We start from the raw sequence: 20,603 nt of genomic DNA on the forward strand, positions 1-20,603 counted from the left end.
ATATATGTTATACATGTGTATATATATATATGGCACTTGGTGTGTGCGTGTATGTATACAAAAAGAAAACAAAGATCCTCACAACTGGACCAATAAGCAACATCAAGGATTTCATTTGACTTGGATCTACAATCAATGCCCATGGAAGCAGCATTCAAGAAATCAAACAGTGCATTGCATTGGACAAATCTGCTCCAAAAGACCTCTTTAAAGTGTTAAAAAGCAAAGATGTCACTTTGAGGACTAAGATGCACCTGGCCCAAGCCACAGTATTTTCAATTGCCTCATATACATGTGAAAGCTGGACAACGTATAAGGAAGATGAAAGAATTGATGCCTTTGAATTATGCTGTGGGCAACCAGAAGAACAAGCAAGTCTGTCTTGGGAGAATAGCCAGAGTGCTCCTTGGAAGCAAGGATGACAAGACTTAGTCTCATGTACTTTGGACATGTTATCAGGAGGGACTAGTCCCTGGAGAAGGACATCATGCTTGGTAAAGTAGAGGGTCAATGAAAAAGAGGAAGATGCTCAACGTGATGGATTGACATGGTGGCTGCAACAATGGGCTCAAACATAGCAATAACTGTGAGGACCAGGCAGTATTTCGTTCTATCACACATAGGGTCACTATGAGTCAGAACTGACCTGATGACACTGTGATGGTTAAGACTGTGTGTCGACTTGGCTGGGCAATGATTCTCAGTGTTTATATGTGATCATCCCCATGATGGGATTTGCTGTGAGTAGCCAATCAATTGAAAGGGAGTTTCCTTGGGTGCGTGGCCTGCATCTGAATATAAGTAGATATTCTGGCTTTTGCCTGATCTGGATCCTACAGCTAGCTCCTGTTCTACTGATCTCTGATTCTTGGGACTTGAGCTACCAGATTGCCTGCCAATCTTGAGATTCATTGATCTTCACAGTCTGTGAGCAAAAGCCTGGCTCTATGACCTGCTGATTTTGGGTCTGCCAGCCCCTGTAGCTACGTGAATCAGGAGAAGCCTCTACCCTGGGACATTCCAGCCTCTACAATCACATGAGCAGTTTCCTTGATAGACACATACATATATATACTATTAACTGTTTTTGCTTCTCTAAAGAACACAGCCTAAGGCAGGCACCTAACAACATATAGATACGTAGACATAGATATATATGTAGATACATCCATCACTGTCTGTCAGCTCATTGTACTGTGGTGACTTGCCTGTTGCTGTGGTGCTGGAAGCTTTGCCATCAGTATTTCAAACACCAGCAGGGTCACCCATGGTGGGCTGGTTTCAGCAGAGCTTCACACTAGACAGACAAAGAAGAAAGGACTGATCATCTACTTTTGAGAATTAGTCAATCAAAATTCTATGGATGACAATAGAATACTTTCTGATATAGCGATGGAAGATGAGCTCCCCAGGCTGGAAAACACTCAAAATACATAGTGGCTGCAACAACAGACTAAAGCATACCAATGATCATGAAGATGGTGCAGGACTGGGCAACATTTAGCTCTGTCGCCTGTGAGTCACAGTTGACTTGACAGCAATTAACAACATATGCATTTATATATATATTTATGTTATATATATATGACACTTAGTGTTTATATGTATGTGTGTATATATAATTTAATTTTGTAAGCAGACGTTGAAGAGTTTCTTAAGATAAAAATTCAGGACTTGTTGCTACACAGTGATAATATTAATTACAAAAGTCCTAATATTCACATGAATTCGAACAAATCTGATAAACAGAAAAACTTGGAAATTTTCCTTTGTGTCCAAATTATTGCTCTGGCAATATTCCCGGGACCACCACCACAGAAGGTTGTATAATGCACAACCTGTGTGACTCTGTATTTCCTCAAGATGGAATACCATTAAATGCTATACATTCACATAAAAACTTTCGTCTGGTCCTTTTGGTTGTACCAACAAATAATCAATTTTCTGAATATTTCCTGACTGTAGTATTTTGCAGCCCTCTTTGGAACTCAGGTCCATTGCTCCCCCTCCCACTGGTCTGTAAAACTAAGGTAACTAGTAGACTTGTCTGACCCAAAACACAAAGCTGATCTTGACTCCAGGAACCATGGAGGAGTGGTTGCCCATTTGGTTCCACTTGTTTAGAGAATGCATGTTACTACATAGTGAGATCTGGGAGATAGAAGGGAGAAGATTGGCTCTATTAGGTGGAAACACATCTATACAGCACTTTCAAAAGCTTTCTTCTCTGTGTAGGACTGGACCAGCCATTACCTATCTCCCATCTTCTGGGGGATACAATAAGGTATCTAATATTTTCTATCTTAGTTTTAAGTAATCTAGAATCCAAGATTGAGACTTTTAAAGGGAATAGATCCAAGTAAAATTAATAATAGTTGCTGTTGTTGGATCTTGTTGTTAGATGTGTATCTAAGAGTAATAAATGCTTACTCTGTTAAAGTAAAGCAAGGAGATTTACTGTAGGTTCATAATAGGGCTAGGGAAAACGTCTAATTTTACAGAGAGAACAAATGGTTCCAAAATGGCAAAGATGTGGAGACCTTTTAAAGGGTGAGAACAAAGGACTTGAGCTATACTGTTTTGATTGGACATTATAAAAACATTATAAGCTTAGATTAATACAAGGCCCGCTACTGGAAGTGGGGCTAGGAGGTGGAAGGCTACAGGACATTTCTCTCTTAGAAACAGCTTGCTCAAGTGAAATTTTTCCTGTCAGCAGTTGCCTAAGAGACTTAGACAAGAGTCAGTATCGAAGGCTTCTTCCTGAGACATTGTTTCAGGAAGGGTCTTGATAGCTCCTGTGAAACAGTTCATTGTTATTCTCTCAGCTTAACCACAGAGAAAAGGAGAAAACTTTCTTTGGTTTACACTTAGTCACAGGCTTTAAAGAATAAGTCAGGGGTTTATATATTAAAAGAAAGGGAAGATAGAATAGGGCCTCAAACGCTAAAGCAGCCATTTTACTTTAGTCAAGTGCCTTGGTTTGCTTGCTCTTACTCACATGTATGCTCAGACTAAAAAAATTTAAGCACTTGTCCAAAGTCTTAAAGCTGGAGTACAGCCCGGAATTGAACCCCAAACCACTGAACTCTAAAGCCCTTGCCCTTAAACAATAGGAGAAAGAAGGAGTGTTTTATTATCCAACTGAACATTGAGAGAATTGCCCTACACCAAGGCAACAAAGACATGAAGTACATGTAAAGGAAAGAGAAAAGAGCTTTGGTGGTGCACCGGTTAAGTGTTTGGCTGCTAACCAAAAGGTTGGCAGTTCAAACCCACCCAGTGACTTCATGGGAGAAAGACCTTGCAATCTGCTCCCATAAAGATGACAGTCAAAAAACCCTATAGGAAGTTCTACTCTGTCACATGGGGTCACATGTCAGAATCAACTTGGTAGCACCTAACAGCAAAAAAAAACAAAGGTAAGAGTTGGAAATTGGTATAAATCTTATAGCTAAACTTTTGGGAGTCTAATAAAAGGGAAGGTGGCTGTGAATTGAGGTTACTCCAAGAAAACTTTCTGACACAGGTGAGTGTCAAGCTGGACTCTGAGGCAAGAAGGCAATGAGGGAGATATCTGAATTCCTCTGGCCTGTCTGAGCAACTTCTCGCTACCCAGGCTTGCCAGCCAAACTGAGCTCAGCCAAGCTTCTTGCCTCCCAGAGTACCATCTGTCACACAGCTTCGGCTGAGGCCAAATGCGGCCTACAAAGTTCCAGAGTTCCTTGGTTTTGCAAAGTCATCCTGAGATGAGCCACAGAGAAGTGTCCTCTGAATAACTACATAGCTCCAAATAAATGACTTTCCTGGAGGTGACAGCTGAGGAAGCTGCTCACAAGGAGAAGATGCACACTCACTCTCCCACCTGCGCTTTCTTTCCCCCTCCCCAAGCAGCACATCTCATCTGCCCTCTCTTCCCCATCTGGAAGAAGGAGGAGGGGGATGGCAGCCTTATTAAACTCTGGCACAGTGCCAGCCTTGCTCAAGCTGTCTGTATTATTCTGTCTTAGGAAAGCTCCTTGAAAATAAACAGTGACTCTAGCCTATCATGTATGTAGAACTTAGTAAATTGGAAGTGCTTAATAAATGTCAATGAATCTTCCATAAACCACAACTATTAATATATTTGTTTGATACAAATTGAATGTGCAAATCAATAAGAAAATTAACATTTTGGGATCTTCAGGCTTTCACTGGATAATTATTATATTGAATTGAGCAATGATTTTAATGCAGATTCATGGTAAGTAATATTCATTACGAATATGCATTAAAATGATTTTGAATGCGTAATTACTTTGCAGAGCACTGATTCTAAATGACAGGACAACTAATTTAACGTTAGCTTTGCCTCATTCCATTTAAATTTTTTAGTGATGCTCCCGTAACCCTGATCTCACATAATTTATAAATAAAAACCTAATCTACAGACTGTCAACTGTCCTTTCCATGAAAATCATTAAATAAATGCTAGTATTAAAATTACACAAAGAGTGGATGGAGGAAGACATTAATGTAGGAGAGTTTTTATTCTGATCTATTTATTATTCGCTTTGTAATTTTGTATTTTGAATTAATTTTCAGACTTCAAGAAAAGTTGCAAGAATAGTGCAAAGAACTCCTGGATGCCTTTCACCCAGATTCCCCAATTATTAACATTTTACCATATGTGCTTCCTCCCTCTCTCTTCAGACACACACACATATGTACACACACATATACATAAATATATACACACATATGTACAAACACATATACATAAATGTATACACACATATGTACATTTTTTTCTGAACTGCTTAAGAATAAGTTGTAGCCATGACACTCCTTTATTAAATACTTCAGTTTGTATTTCCTAAGAACAAGGACATTCTCTTACATAACCAAGGTATAATTACCAAAATCAGGCTATTAAAATGATATTATACAATACTGTTATTAAATCTACAGACCTTATTCTTATTTTGCTATGAGTCAGAATCAACTCTACAGCAGTGGATTTTTATTATTATTAAAATAATTCATATTTCACCAGTTGTCTCAATAACTTCCTGTATAACAACAAAAATTTCTACATTTGCTATTTAAAAAATAAAGTATTATATCTCCATCTATCTAAATTTAATGTATGGGTCAATATAAAATGAGATTCAGCCTGATATCATTGTATGATCACATACGTGACTGCAAGGCTAGGCAATGTGATTATTTTCTTTACAAAATTTCAATACATCATTAAGATCAATTCACTTTCTTGATTAATTTGTGTGATTATAATAAATGAATGATGAAAATTGATCAAAATTTAATAGTGCTACTTTATTTCTAAACATTTTAACCATCATTTTCTTCTAAAGATACAATAATTTCCAAAATTCCAGTTTGAATCCCTAGTTGGTTCAAAGTAAGGGAGAAAGAATTAAATGGACAGAAGAACCAGAGGGGAGGGCATACCCTAGGAGTCAGTGGGCTTCAATCTCCACTATGAAATGAGCCTCATTGTGGTGGTGGTATTGCTTACAATATGTAATCTACCATTAAACGAGTGATGTTGGAGAATGAGACAGCACCCACATCAGAAGACTTTATGCTGGAATAGCAAAGTTTCCTTTGGCACAGAGAACATAGCTTGATTTGTCTTAGAGCGGAGTATGGTATGTAATGATTCTTTTTATTTTGTTTAAATGAACCCTTAGTAGTGTGAAGAGGGAAATCCAATGACTGATTTTGGCATATAAATTATTAGGTCACTTTGGGGAAGAATTGGCAATATTTATTTAATAGCCTTATCCCTTGATCTATGAATTCTATTCCTGATATTTCTCCTGTAAGAAATAATCCTAAATACAGTAGAAGTCTTAGACACAAAGGTGTTCATTGCATCATGATTAATAATAGTTAAAAAGAAAGAGAAAGATAGACAGATATAGATAGATACATAGAGACTGATAGATAGATAGCTGGATAGATGATAGACATGATAGATAGATAGACAGACAGAAAAGGAAGAGCCCTAAAAGTGCAAAAGTACAGGAACAGTACATTACTGTATAGCCACAAGATAGAATGGTGTATAGCCATAAATAAAATCTATTCATTAAAAATGCAATAGGAATGGAAAGCACTCATGTTGAGAAATTTAGTAAAACTAGTTTAAAAACTGCATATATAATATGATCTCAAGGATTTTTAAAAAAGACATGAAGAAAATAAGTCAGACTGCTAACAGCAGTTGTCCCTGGATGACACAAATCTTCTGCTGGCAGGGGGTAGGCTTTCTGGGCTCAGCCAAGGCTCCAGCGGGGATTTAAGGAGCTAATTAGAGCTGATTAGGCCAGTGAGGCCTAACCGACAGGCCCTTTCTGATCCTGTTTCAAACTGGCCCATCTTCTGGTTTCTGACCCTGTGAAATAGGATCAGAAGGAAGCGGATCAGAAACAAACAAGTAGGGCCCAGGATGCTTGCTGTGGACATTGGAAGAGCGCCTGAGCCAGCCTCAAGCAGCTAATATGGACCTAGTGGGTGGGATTGTTGAGTTTGCTTAAAGATACAGAAACTTGATAGACAGGGCTGGTATTATGATTTTTTTTCTTGTTTTTCCTGTTCCAATTTTCAAAGAAAAGCAATTGTTACTTTTATATTAATAATTTGTAAAAAGTTTAAGAAAATGAGCCCTTTATTAAATGTCTTTTATGATCGGTCAATTGATTTACATTGGGAAAAAAAAAAAACTAAACCCGTTGCTGTCGAGTATTTCAACTCATAGCGACCTTATAGGACAGAGTAGAACTGCCCCATAGGGTTTCCAAGGAGTGCCTGGTGGATTGCAACTGCCGACCTTTTGATTAGCAGCCAAACTCTTAACCAATACACCACCAGGGTTTCTGCTTAGTACCCAGAAAAAAAATGTTTACTGAGTTAGTACGTGATAAGTATTGTGACGAGTACTTTAACAAATTAATTAATAGCATGATCTAGTTTAACGGCAGTGAGGTTCAGTGGCTGAATTCTCACCTTCCATGAGGCAGACCTAGGTGTGATTCCCTCAACCAACGCGCCTCAGGCACAGCCACCACTCATCCGTCAGTGAAGGCTGGAGTGTTGCGATGGTCCTGGTTAGGTTTCAGTGGAGCTCCCAGACTAGGACAGACTAAGAAGAAAGTTCTGGCAATCTACTTCCAAAAATCAGCCAACGAAAATGGATCACAATGGTCTGGATCACAAACAATCGTGAAGTTGGCACAGGACTGGGCCGTGTACCATTCTTTTGTGCTTGGGGTCCCCATGAGTCCGGGCTGACTCGACAGCAACTAACAGCACAGCAACATAAGCTGGCCAGAAAACAACAGTGATTCCTAAAGATTAAGGCAGGCATGAAAGAAGAGAGAGCATCGAAGAGAGTGTAGCACTTGAAACTTGTGCCACCCCAGCAGGGCTGTAAGATTAAGGAACTTACTGAAGTGCATCTTTTCTGTGCCCAAAGATTGTCTTACCTGAAAATAAAAACGATCTATGAAGAGCCTCTGTAGAACTCTACTATGGAAGGCTGTGCTCAGGGAAGAAAAAATGGCAAATAGACCTTGAACCCCAGAAGCCTGAATGTCAGAGTCTTTGTCTCCCAGGTGGAGACAGAAAAGGACTGCCACAAGCAAGTGGCAATGGACCTATCCAGGGAAGTCTCATGCTTAGGGACTCCCCAAGAGCATTTCATGTCATTACAGACAATTTCCAGTTGTGACTTTCCCCAAGACTTTATTATTTTCATAAAACCCATTATCACAGATAGAAGAGCTTCAAAAGACTATTCAAATGGCAATAAACATACATTATTTTTGTCATTGTAAAAAACTACCTTATTTATATGATTAGTAGGCAACATCTTCAATACACTCAGTTCAGCAGTGTCTGTGGAAGGGAGACAATGAAATACTAAGTGGATTCTGTATTATCCCTTGGAGTCAGGCAGGCACTTAAAGATGCACATTAAAAAAATTCAGGGCCCTATTTGGACAGAAATATGGGTCTTCTCGAATAATGGTGGATTATCATAAACTCAGTTAGGTGGTGTCTCCAATAGTATCACATGGTACACTACCATGATTAGACTTATATAACTGGATCTGCAAGACATAGAAATAAAACTCCAAACACTTGATTGAGAGAAAGAGTCACTTCTATGGGGAGATCCCTAAGGCCATACCAATTGATGAACCACTTAAAATTTTTGCCTCCTGTTATCATCGTGTAGACACAAAGTCCATAACCCATAACACTAATTCAATGTTTCTGCAAATGCATGAAGGGCTTTGTAAATTGCCTTAGCTTCACGACTTACTTCTAGAGAGTGACCTAAGCACAAAGGTAGATGTGGTTACTGTGCTACACATAATGAGCCATAGATCCTGGTTTCAATACCTTGTCACTTACATTAGAAGTCTGTGGTTAGGATAAAATGTCAGTGTTTTGTGTTCTCAGCAAGAAAACTTTCACTGATTCCAGAGAAGTAGATAAATGCACTTTGTTATTGGGATGATTTATTTTGGGCACCTTAATTTTTAGCCTTCCTTCTAAATGGACTCATCCTGTCGTTTAATAGCATCCTACCATTCAGGCTGCTCAACCAATTCTGAGAAAGGAATTAATCCGTTTCAGCATCAGCAGCAAGATGGACACACACGAGTGGAGCAGATATGTGCTCTCCTCTGTAATTACTTTCAGCTCTTGCTTTGCCCTTTATTGTCGTTTGAAATTTAACCTTAATGGAATCAGAATGGCATTTACCCAGGGATCAGTTCCAGATTGTGTGAGACTCACAAAGATAAAGGTTATGACATAGTAAGTCTACCAATCGCTTGTTGTGACTGAAATTGGTTAACAGTTATCTTTGAGGTAGAACAGATTAAGAATGCCACATATTTATCCTAAGGTAGGAGAAATTAATTGTTCCCCTTCTTATTTTGCCACCCGTCATCAACCACCATGTTGGACTACACTAGAATCCCAGAGCAACAATCCAGAACTCTAACGTAGCATAGAGGGGGTGACCTATTCTATCAAAAACATAAATGGTCTAAGTGTGAGATGCCAGCTAGACACTTAGGAGTAGAGACTGAATAGGCAGCTGGAAAGGCAAGGATGGAATTCAGGACAGGGGATAAGGATTGAGTCCCCAAATATGGCAAAATGGACTCAGGAAGCGAGTTCTGTGCTCCAAATCTTCCACATTCTGCTGCCAGAGCCCAGCCTTGGATAAGAACTGAATGCTCATTTTCCTTTTAATAATAAGTCTAGGTTTGCATACTCAAGTAATTTAAAAATATCATGAAGTTACAAAAGTTTTATTATTTAAACACTTGGCTCCTGAATTCTTCTTAGAAGAACTGTATTTATTTGGAGCAATATCTTGATAAGTGATTATGGAGAAAAGCCCTACTAGAGCTATATTTCTGGTGTTTTCCAGACTTCAAAGGAGAGAGAAAGCTTCTCTATATGATCCACCTGGGAGATTTGACTACAGAAAATGAATGGTAGAGAGAAGGGTGAAAGAGAGTAAGTAGCAGCAACTTGGAAGGAGACTTAGACTCAGAGACTATGAAATTTGGCCAAGAAACAATGAAAGTACAGTGCTGTTGACTGTTCCCTTGAGGGTTGTTTGTATTGCTGGTATAATCCCCCGTCCAACTTCACTGTTCTCCCTACCAATTTTCAGTGAAAATCACTGAATCACCAGGCCTTTTCTATTACATTTTTAAAAAGAAAAAAAAAAATTTTTTTTTTTTTTTTTAAGAAGCCGCAGAAAGAAGGTAGTGAGCACACAGAAGAAGAGCCAGAGTGACTCCCAGAATATAAATTCTCAGGAGATCTCAGAGATTTGGAGAAGGCCTTCAGACGTCTGCAGATTGTAGAAATGGCAAAAGTTGAAGTCAGATTGTCTTAAGTCTTGAAAGACAACCAGGTCCAGGTTGGCATCTAGGTAATGAAGCCATCTCATTCAGTCCTCATAATGTGTCTATGAGGATGAGTCTATTGTTAGCTGCATTTTGAAGATGAGGACATTTAAATCCAGTGAGACCCAGAGTCATTCCCAATGTCACATATCTAGTAAACTGCAGAGTTGTTCTACTCTACTCCAAAGGTCACCTCCCTAGCTCCAAAGGTCAGAAGCTCAACAAGTAAATATAAAGCTTTCTGCCTCGTAGTTTGACACTGACTCCTGTCATAGCCAAATCTTTTGCATACTTTAAGGTTAGTTTCTCTTCTCCCAATTACACTGATCTCCCCAAATGAACCCCCACATCCCTCATTGAATCTTTGACGCTCTTTCCCTCCAGCACATACCATGATCAGGTCTTGCCTGTCTTTATAAAAAAGCAACTTCTTCAATCATGTTTTCCTAATTCCTTTTTCTCATAATTGAACATTTTAAGACAATCTTCTGTACTTACTGTCTCTCATTAATACCTACATCTCTATCCTCCCCTTTCTGTTCAGTTTTCTGCCTGCTGTCTTCACCTCTTCACCTAGTAAGCGGTGGCCTCCAAGTCCCTACACTCAATAGACACCTTCAACCTTTACCTCGTTTGCTTTCTCCACAGCTTCTGACATTGTTCAAAGCCCTGAGCCAGTTTCTGCGGCACCTCTTGAGTTTGGTGTCATATTTGCATCTCTGACCCTCCATCTGTTTCCTTCCTGTTCTCCTTTTTCTTCAGCCATTCCTAAAATGCTTATGTGCCCATTATTTTCTGGTACTCTTATTCTCCACCTAGGGTACTTACCCCAGAGTCTATAGATGGGCCTTATATGATAGTAAGAGATCCTCCTGAAAATGTTATAAATTATTTTGTATATGTACATTTTTCTAGGTAAGGGATTCTTTCATTCAATATTGTTTGTTCCCTCAAATATTTATGGAGGACCTAAAATGTGCCAGGCATCCTCTAAAAACCAAACAAAACAAACTAGTTGCTGTCATGTCAACTCCAACTCATAGTGACCGTGTAGGATGGAGTAGAAACTGCCCCATAGGGTTTCCAAGGAGCACCTGGTGGACTCAAGCTGTTGACCTTTTGGTTAGCAGCTGAGCTCTTAACCACTATGCCACCAATGCTCCAAGAACCCTCTAGGTTCTTGAAATAAAGCAGTTTTTTTTTTTGAAGACAGAGATCCCTGACCTTGTGAAATTACATTAGGCTATAAACTATGAACAGAACAAATAAGTAAATTATACAATGTTTAAAGGTGATAAGGGCTACAGAATAAGCAAAGAAGCATAAAGGGGGTTATGAGTGCCAGAGGAATGGGGTCAGCTTGTAATTCAAATAGGGTAGTTAGGGTAGACCTCATTGAGGAGGTAACAGTAGAGCAAAGACTTGAGAGAGTTGAGGAGTTAACCATGTGGATAACATGTTAGGCAGAAGAAACAGCAAGTGCAAAGGTCCTAAGGCATCAGTAGCAAGGGACGAGTAGTAAGGAGATGAGTTCTGTAAGGTAATGGTGAGCCATATCATGTAAGTGCCTTTACTCTGAACGAAATAAGTAGTCATTGTAAGGCTTTGAGCTTAAACTATCTGACTTATATTTTAAGGGAATCACTCTGACTAGTACATTCAATATGGATGGTAAAGAGGCAAGAGTAGAAGCAAGGAGACCACTCAGGAGACTATTGCAATTATTCAGCCAAGAGATGATGGTTTAGACAAGGATGGGAATGGTGATGTGTGGGAAGCAGTTTCTATTTATATTTGGAAGTTACAGCTGATAGTATTGCCTGATAGATTGGATATGGGATATGAGAGACAGAATGAATTAAAGACAATTCAAGATTTTTCACTTGAGCAGCTGGAAGAATGGAGTTGCCTTGACTGAGATGAAGAAGAATGTGGGTAGAGAATGTTTGGGGAGTGGGGGTTGGGGGGTGAGGAGGGTCAGCAAAGCTTGAAATGTTTATTACACGACCAAGTGGGAATGTTAAGCAAGCAGTTGAATATACGAATCTGGAATTCAGAACAGTCTAGACAGGAGTGATAAATTTAGGAGTCATTTGCATATAAATAGTATTTAAAGCTATGTAACAGGATGATGATATAACTAAGGAAATGAGCTTTGATGGAGAATAAAAAGGGACCAAAAAGTGAGCCCTGGGGCTACAGGGCTCAAACATAAGAGGTAAGATATCAGTAAAGGCAATTCAGAAGAAACAACAAGAATAAGCAACAAGAGAAAAAAACAAGACTGGGGCGCTGGAAGCAAAAAGAAGAAAGGGTACCAATCAGGAAGGAGCGATCAACTATATCAAATGCTGCTGAAAGAGACAATGAGAGGTAAAATGGATTTGACCACATTGAGGTCCCTGGTTACTCTGAGAAGAGCAGTTTTGGTGAAATGGAAAAGGTGAAAGCCTAATTGGAGAATGATTAAGAATGAACACAGAAGTAGAATTGTAATTGCAGCAAAGAGAAGCAAAAATGATTGTGAGAGAAAAGGTTACTTTTCAAATGGAGAAGTAGTTTCATTTTGTGTGCTGATGCGAATGATCAGAGGGTGAAAAATTGATGAGATGGAGAAGATGGGCTATTGCTGCAGTGATGTCCTCGAGTAGGCAAGAGAATATGGGATCTTGTGCACAGCTGGAACTTCGGCTTTCAAGAGGACAGTGGACATTTTATTTATGGTAAAGAACAAGAAGCCAAAGGATGTGTGCTTGATTCTGGCAGAGGGCAGATGTAATGGAGGGAGCCCGTGGACGTTCTCATGTAAATTTCTAATTTTCTCAGTGAAATAGAAAGTAAGGAAGAGAAGAAGGGAGGCATTGAAGGCTTGAAGAAATGAAAGGTGATATAAAATAGCCATTCAGTATAACACAGAGATAAGGAAACTTGTATGAATGCCAGGCAGTACTTGAAGGGCTCACTTGAAATCCATGGTCAAAACTGGATTATTGCAACAACTTCCTAGCCTCTTTGCTCTGGTTTTGTCCATTTTCAAACTAGTTCCCCATATTCCTTTTAGAGTATTCTTTCTAAAATGCAAATCTGCTTAAAGTGTTTCACCGCCTTTATATTGTCTTCAGAATAAAATCTATTCTCGTTAGCAAATCTAAGCAGCTGCTTATTATCTGGTACCTGCCTAGCTAGTTAGGAGTCCCTCGGTGTTACAAAAGGTTGACGAGCTGGGCTGCTAAACAGAAGTTTGGAAGTTTGAGTCCACCCAGAGACACGTCGGAAGAAAGTCCTGATGATCTACTTCTGAAAAATCAGCTACTGAAAACTGTATGGAGCACAGTTCTGCTCTGACATACATGGAGTTGCCATAACTCAATAGCAACTGGTATTGGTACTGCCTCTGCCTAGTTAGCTCCAGCCTCACATCTCACATCATCCCAGCACACCATACTCACCTAGTTCTCCAGCCACATTGAAATACAATCAATTCCTCAAAGACACTCTCCTTTCTCACAACTCCTTACCTTTGTAAATACTTTTTTCTCTTTCAGGAATGCTCATTTTTATCCACCAATTTCTTACCTAGCCAACTCATCCCTCAAAGTAGACTCAAGTGTCCCCTCTTCCAAAATGCCTTCTCAGGGGTTCTTAGCTGGATTAGAATTCCCATCTACGTGTCCCCAAAGCATCTAGTTCCTATCTATAGCAAGACATTTTTTCATATTGTAATTTAGTCTTTTGAGTTTATCTGTCTCCCCTCTGGACTATGAGCTCATTGAGGGTAGGTTTTTTGGTTGTTGTTGGTTTTTTTTTTAATTTCCCATCATTCTTAACACACTTCCAGGGTCATAAGAGGTAATCAATATGATACTGTGAATGAATCATGGGCAATTAACTAAGTACTAACTTTATGGTGATTTAACTACGTGTTCATATCTTAGGATCCCAACTGCACGAAAATTCTCGAGGACAGCAATTCTTATGCAATCCCCAAAATACATAGAAGAAGGTCGCCAGCACAGAGCAGGCACTTGGTAAACACTGAACTACAGCGAGTCACATGGTGATGGAAGCAGATGCAGCACCTGTTAGATCTCTGCTGTGTCCTAGATCAGAGCCTGAGTATAACTGATAACTATACTGCAGATATGCTATCACAGATTGGTTTCATTCAATCACAACAATAATATTTGGCTCTAGACTCAGTAACTACCTGTCGGGCAACTGAACGAGTTTGTTTTTCTACGTTAAATTTATATGGACCAAAGGGACAAGTACATTTGATGACTGAGATAGTGCCAAAGCTCCTAAAATAAAATTGTCTAATCTTTTATGCAAATCAATTACATGAGGTTCTCATCATTATGGAGTCCCTGGGTGGTACAAACGGTTAACATGCTCTGCTGCTAACTGAAAGGTTGGAGGTTATGACCACCTAGAGGCACCTTGGAAGAAAGAAGTGGCGATCTACTTCCAAAAAAATCAGCCATTGAAAACCCTGTGGAGCACAGTTCTACTCTTACACAAATAGGGTCACCATGAGTTGGGGCCGACTCCATGCAACCGGTTATCATCATTATGCAATACCCAGACCCAGTGCCGTCAAGTTGATACCGACTCATATAGATTTGGTAAAAGATTCCTGAAAAGGAAAACCATCAAACAAAAGGAAATAATCTATCACTTTGAGGTTAATTTTTTTTTTTTTTTTTTTAATTCTCCGACTTCTGTGAGGCTGCCTAATTGCAGCAATCCACCTTCACTTACTTAGCCAGAGTTTTCTCAACTTGCAGCTGCTCCTTCTTCCCAGGTAGTTCTCAAGTGGAGCTGCAGCAGCTCCTGACCTCAGCACCCTGACCTCCAGCACCCACTTTCCTGTGTGTGCTTTTCTCTTGATCGAGAGGTATAGTAGGATTCCAGTGGAGGGAAAACCAGTGTGGGCTGGAGCAATCTGGCATTTTCCCTTTAGATCAACAAACGGGATTTATTATGGAAAACAAGGTGATGAGAGAGTAACTGAATTGCAGGCTTTTAAGGTTTATTACTATAACTTTGTTTTACTTCATTCACCATTATTGAATTCCCCGTTAGTGCAGGCCTGAAGCTGAACTGTGCTAACTAGGCACCAGGGATACAGAGCAGAAGAAGAAACTGAAAGGAGGTGCATTTAGCAGGAGGAAAGCATGTGGTTTAGAGGCAGGTAAACCTGAGCTTGAATTTCAACTCTGCCTCTAACTCACAGCCCACATTATTGTATGTTGGTTTCTCAGCCTTTTTGAGCCTGAATCTCCTAACCTATAAAATAGAGATATATTTCCCACGTAGGGCTAATGTGAAGAATAGCTGAGATTGCAATATAAAGTGCCTAATAAAGGGCTTGACAAAGTCGACAATCAACCTACTTGGCCAAGGAGTTTACAATCCACCAGGGAGACAGAAATTTACATAATTAACCACAATAAGATGTTATAAATATTATTAAGCAAACTCTATGAGAGGACAGACAAGGGAATAATTAGTCCTGTTGGGTGGGGGTGGCAAGGAAGACTTTACAGCCAGGCCTCTGGATTTTGCTGGTTGACGCTAACATTCATCAGTTCTCCTCCATAACCCTCAGCTGACAAATATGTGGTAGTAAACATATGTGGTTGTAGCTCGGCTATAAAAAAGCCAGTAAGGAAATCTTCCCTTAACCCCGCACTCCCCTCCAGTTAATTGCATATTTCCTTCCCTCTTTTACAGAAAAACATATGGAAAGATTTGCTGCCTCCACCAGACTTTTTCTCTCCAACCTACTTCTGTAGGGCTTCTCACCCAGCTCCTTCTCTGCCAGGGTCCATTCCAGGCCCTCTTTTCTCTCTACATTTTCTCTTTTTGATGATCTCATTAAATAAATTTAATTAGGTAAGTTTAAATTTAAACTTATACATTGATGACTCCAGATGTACAGTTTTCAGCCCCAATCTCTCTCTTGAGCACCAAACTTATACATTCAACTGCTGATTTGACATATCCACATTGATGTGTTCTAGGCTTCCCAAATTCAACATATATAACACAACTATTGATTCCACCAACCCCTCCCGCAACAAAACAAAATCTGTACCTTCCCCATTCTTCCCTGTCTTGTAAATGAGGATACCAGGAGCCACCTTTGATTTCCATTGTTCCTTCACCCCCTTATTTCTGATCTATCATCAAGTCCTGTTGACTCCACCTCTCTGTTCATTTCCCTCCATCTCCACTGCAGTCACCATTGACCAAGCCATCACCACCTCTCATCTACATCTCTGCAGTGAGACTTGTAGTATGTCTTACACCTTCCAATCTTGCCTCACTACTCTTTAGGCTCCACAATGTAGTCCAGGTGATTTTCAAAAACACAAATCACATGCCACCCCGTTTTTAAAACCCTATAGTCCTTACATTTCATTAGGGAAAAGCCTCAATGCCTTACCACGATCTAGGAGGCTCTATGCTATCTGGTCCCACCTGCCTCTCTGCTCCCATCTCCTCAATCTCCAGTATACTCCAGGGTCAAAGGGCTTCTCCCAATCTGTCAAATGCACCAGGCTTATTATTGTTGGTGTGTGGAGGGGGGAGGTGTTAAATCTCTCTCTCTCTACTGCAACATTCTTCCCCAATTTCTGTGCGACTCGGTCTTTCTCATGTCTCAGGTGTCAGCTCAAATGCCCCCTCCTTAAAAGGCGACCCCCAACCATCCATTGTGGTGGAGTCCTTCACCCTTCTCCAATATGTCGCTTATTTGGTTTTCTTCCCCACACTAACGTCTTTGAATTTATGTTACTCCTGTGCCTGTTTATTGTTTATCCTTTTCTCTCTGAAGTGTAAGAGTCACAAAAGAAGGGATCTTGAGATGCTTTGTTAATTGGTATCTCTCCAGGGCCTAGATCAGTGTGTGGCACTTGATAAAAAAAAAAAATAAGCACCCAAAAATGTTTGCTATATGAATGAATGAAAATAATTCTGGAAGGGTTTGATAATAGGTATTGTTGAATTTATTAATTAAAATAAAATTATAATATTTTCTATGGTTTTACTTACCTAAGTCCCTGATTCCACTAACAATGTGACTGAGAATCTGTTGGTGGGTGAAAGCATAGCGGTGTTGGAGAGAATTACTCACAGATCTTCTCTGCTCTTGCAAGAGTAGTCATCAGTTAGTGGTGAACAATGAAGCCACGATTCAGTCTACCCAGGCACCTCACCCAGCTCTGAAAAACAGCATACACAAAATAGCACCTGTGAGGCATTTATTTACATCATATGAAGTTGAAGGTGTTTGTTATTCTGAAGCTCTTTCCTCCTACATCAGTGTAAACATCAAAAGCAATGAGAAGAATCCTTCACATCTCTCCAAATGCTGAAGAAAACCACACTCATTTAACAGAGGAAGTGGCTGTAGCAACTAAAAGGGGTGGGAAGAGCTAAAGGATAGCCTAAAGCAGTTATTTCTACAAAAATATATTCAAATATATCAATAACACAAAGCCCTTTCTAAGTCAGGCACCTTTCAGGAGGTCTCAAATGCTGTCTAGTAGACAAACCTGTGCAGCAAAGAGGTCCAGCCAGCATAGGCCCTGAGCCCAGACCTTTGGCTACTGCAGAAGAGGACTGGTTCATCTTTGGAGAAAAAGACAGTGCTCTTGCTTTCTTCCCCTAACTGCCCAGTTACTGAGGGGCTTTAGCAGTCTCGTCCCACAATTCTGATTTGCTGTATTTTGAAAGAGATCATGATTATTTGTGATCTAGTGAACTCGAGAAAACGAAATCCCTCATAGTCATTCTGTGGTATTTCTGCATCTAACTGAGACTGGAAGGCACAATAAATGCAGGTTCTACAGTTTCAAATCAGGTTAATTACCACTTTCTCTAATCCATCCTTTGGCTAGCCACTGGCAATGTTGAAAGAAAGCTGTACTGTCTAGCACAGCAGGCGTATCATGTTGTTGGTGGTGTTAGCTGTGATCAAGTCAGCCCAGACTAATGGTACCCCCATGCACAATGGAATAAAACGCTGTGCCGTCCCCATGGTCGGTTGCTGATTGGGCTCTTGTGATCCATGGGATTTTCACTGGCTGATTTTCTTCCTAGCCAGGCTTTTCTTCCAATTCCATCTTAGCCTGGAGCTCCCCAGAAACCTGTTCAGCATCATAGTAACATGCAAGCCTCCACTGACAGACGGGTGGTAGCTGCACATGAGGTGCGTTGGATGGGAAATGAATCCAGGTCTCCTTCATGGAAGGTGAGAATTCTACCACTGAACCACACTGCCCCCTGTGTGATACTGTGATGCATGTGATACTGTGTCATTATCTGCCACTTCCACAACCGACTTGGTATATAATCACTCTTCATCTCTCTGCCCTCTATACCCATTTAATCAGACAATTGGCCATTTTTATACCGAAAGTTCAAGCAACAGAGAAGAAATAGATGAACCTGCCTTCCAGTATGCCATCACCACAAATGAAGTGACCGCTCTCCTCACCCCCCCCAACCCCCACCCCCTGGATCCTGGGACGTGCAGCACTGAACCAAGCCAGGCAAGACTCCAGTCAGTTTGTTACATTTGTGTTACCATCACTTTAAAATGGACAATGCAAAAGTTGTTTCATTAAATTTTGACAACTCTCAAACAAGGTGAATACAATTCAAGGTGACATTTCAAGTCCAGGAAATCTTGCTTCTTCTAGGAGAGTGTTTTTTCAACCCTCTATGCACATTTTTATGCACATTGGAATCACCAGGGGAGTTATTTTAAAAAATACACTGAGAGGCTATGATTTAATTAGTCTGAGGTGGGCTCTGATCATAAGTATATTTTTTTAAAGTTCCCTAAGGTGTTAAAAGAAGCTCTGGTGGTGGAGTGATTAAGCACTCAGCTGCTAACCAACAGGTTGGCGGTTCAAGCCCCACAGCCACCCTATGGGAGGAAGCTGTGGCGGTCTGCTCCCACGGAGATTCACAGCGCTGACAACCGTGCCTTAAGGAGGAGCCACGCTGCGCTCAGGCGGTCTTCACCCCACCTGGGTCGGGTCTGCGACGAGTTTGGGTAAATCGGGTGAAAACGCTCTGCCGTTAGCAGCTTCTATGGGATTTTGCTTCTTCTGTGGTTGCTTTGGTGACTTCACGTTCAGATTGTGGGTTTACCTTTTCCAAAATTACTTTCATGTGAATGAAACTCGCTGAGTTATTTCTTTGCCTGAAGCCCTGCTCTGATGTGTTTAAGGTAGGTGGGAAATCCTTTCAAATGAATTTCAACGCTGTGTCAAAAGCAGTTTAAAAGTTAAGGAAATATTGTCATAAAATTGCTAAAGTCAGTGATGTTTTAAAATTTCACAACAGCTAGTGGAATAGTTACAAGAATAGCCCAGTTTGTATTTGTGGTTCTTTGAAGGCTTTTAGCTTTCCAACTTAATCTTCTTATAGTCCTTCTAGGAGCTGCTCTGTTTGGATTTTGCCATTTCTATATCCAGTCCTTCGGTTCACTGCTAAGAATATGAAGCTGGGTTCCCACACACGCACACTCCGTCTCTGTGTCTATGTGCTCACTCACACACAAAGCTGCTGGCCTGTCCACACAGGAGGAAGATGTCGCTGGCCAGCCTTCACCAGTCCTTCAGTTCTCCACCGATGATGGGAAGGATTTATACAGAGTCATCCACACAAAGCCCCTTACCCTTCTTATGACCGATAGAACATGGTTATGGTGACTAATCCTCTGCTTCCCAACCTGCTATGGATTGAATTATGTGCAGAGTATGTATGGAAATCCTAGCCACATGCTACTATGATTTGGTGTCATGTGATCAAATCCATTGGTCTTGGACAGAATGAATTGCTTTCCATAAGAGAATCTAATGTAATGTAACCAATCAATCAGCTGAGGTCATACCACTGTAGGATGGCCCTAAACCTAATCACTTCTAAATTAGAAACAGAACTGTATAGACACAGGCACAAGCACATCCTGGGGAAGACAGATGCCATAGGAGAATTACCAAGGAACCAAAGAATGCCTGGGATACAGACAAGGAAGGAATTGACATGCCGTGACTCTGGTTTGGACTTCTAACCTCCAGAACTATGAGAAAATAAATTTCTGTTCCTTGAAGGCACTCACTTGTGGTATTTGTGTTACAGCAGCACTAGTTAATTAAGACACTGTCCTACATTCCAAATGCAGTGGTTAGCCACAAAGACACAGATAAATTTTCTCATTAAATATAAATATATTTTAATAATGCAGAATAGCTAGGGGAAGACACAAAATCTCTTTATTTATTTTATTAAAACCCACTTCCACTGCCATCGAATTGATTCCGATTAATTTATTTTATTATGATATTTTATTTCTTATCTAGTGTTGTTATCTAGCACTGCTGTAACAGAAGTATCTCACGTGGGTGACTTTAAGAAACAGAAATTTATTTTCTCACAGTTTAGGAAGCAAAAGCCCAAATTCAGGTCACCAGCTATAGGGGAAGACTTTCTCTTACTGTTGGCTCTGGGGGAAGGTCCCCGTTCCTTGGTTCCTTGGTGATCTTCATGTGGTTTGGCATCTATCTTCCCCATCTCTGCTTCTTGCTGCTTGCTCTTTAATCTGCTCCTTTTATATCTCAAAAGAGATTGACTCAA

Source organism: Elephas maximus, chromosome 1 (genome assembly GCF_024166365.1).
Source record: "Elephas maximus indicus isolate mEleMax1 chromosome 1, mEleMax1 primary haplotype, whole genome shotgun sequence".
Lineage (NCBI taxonomy): Eukaryota > Metazoa > Chordata > Mammalia > Proboscidea > Elephantidae > Elephas > Elephas maximus.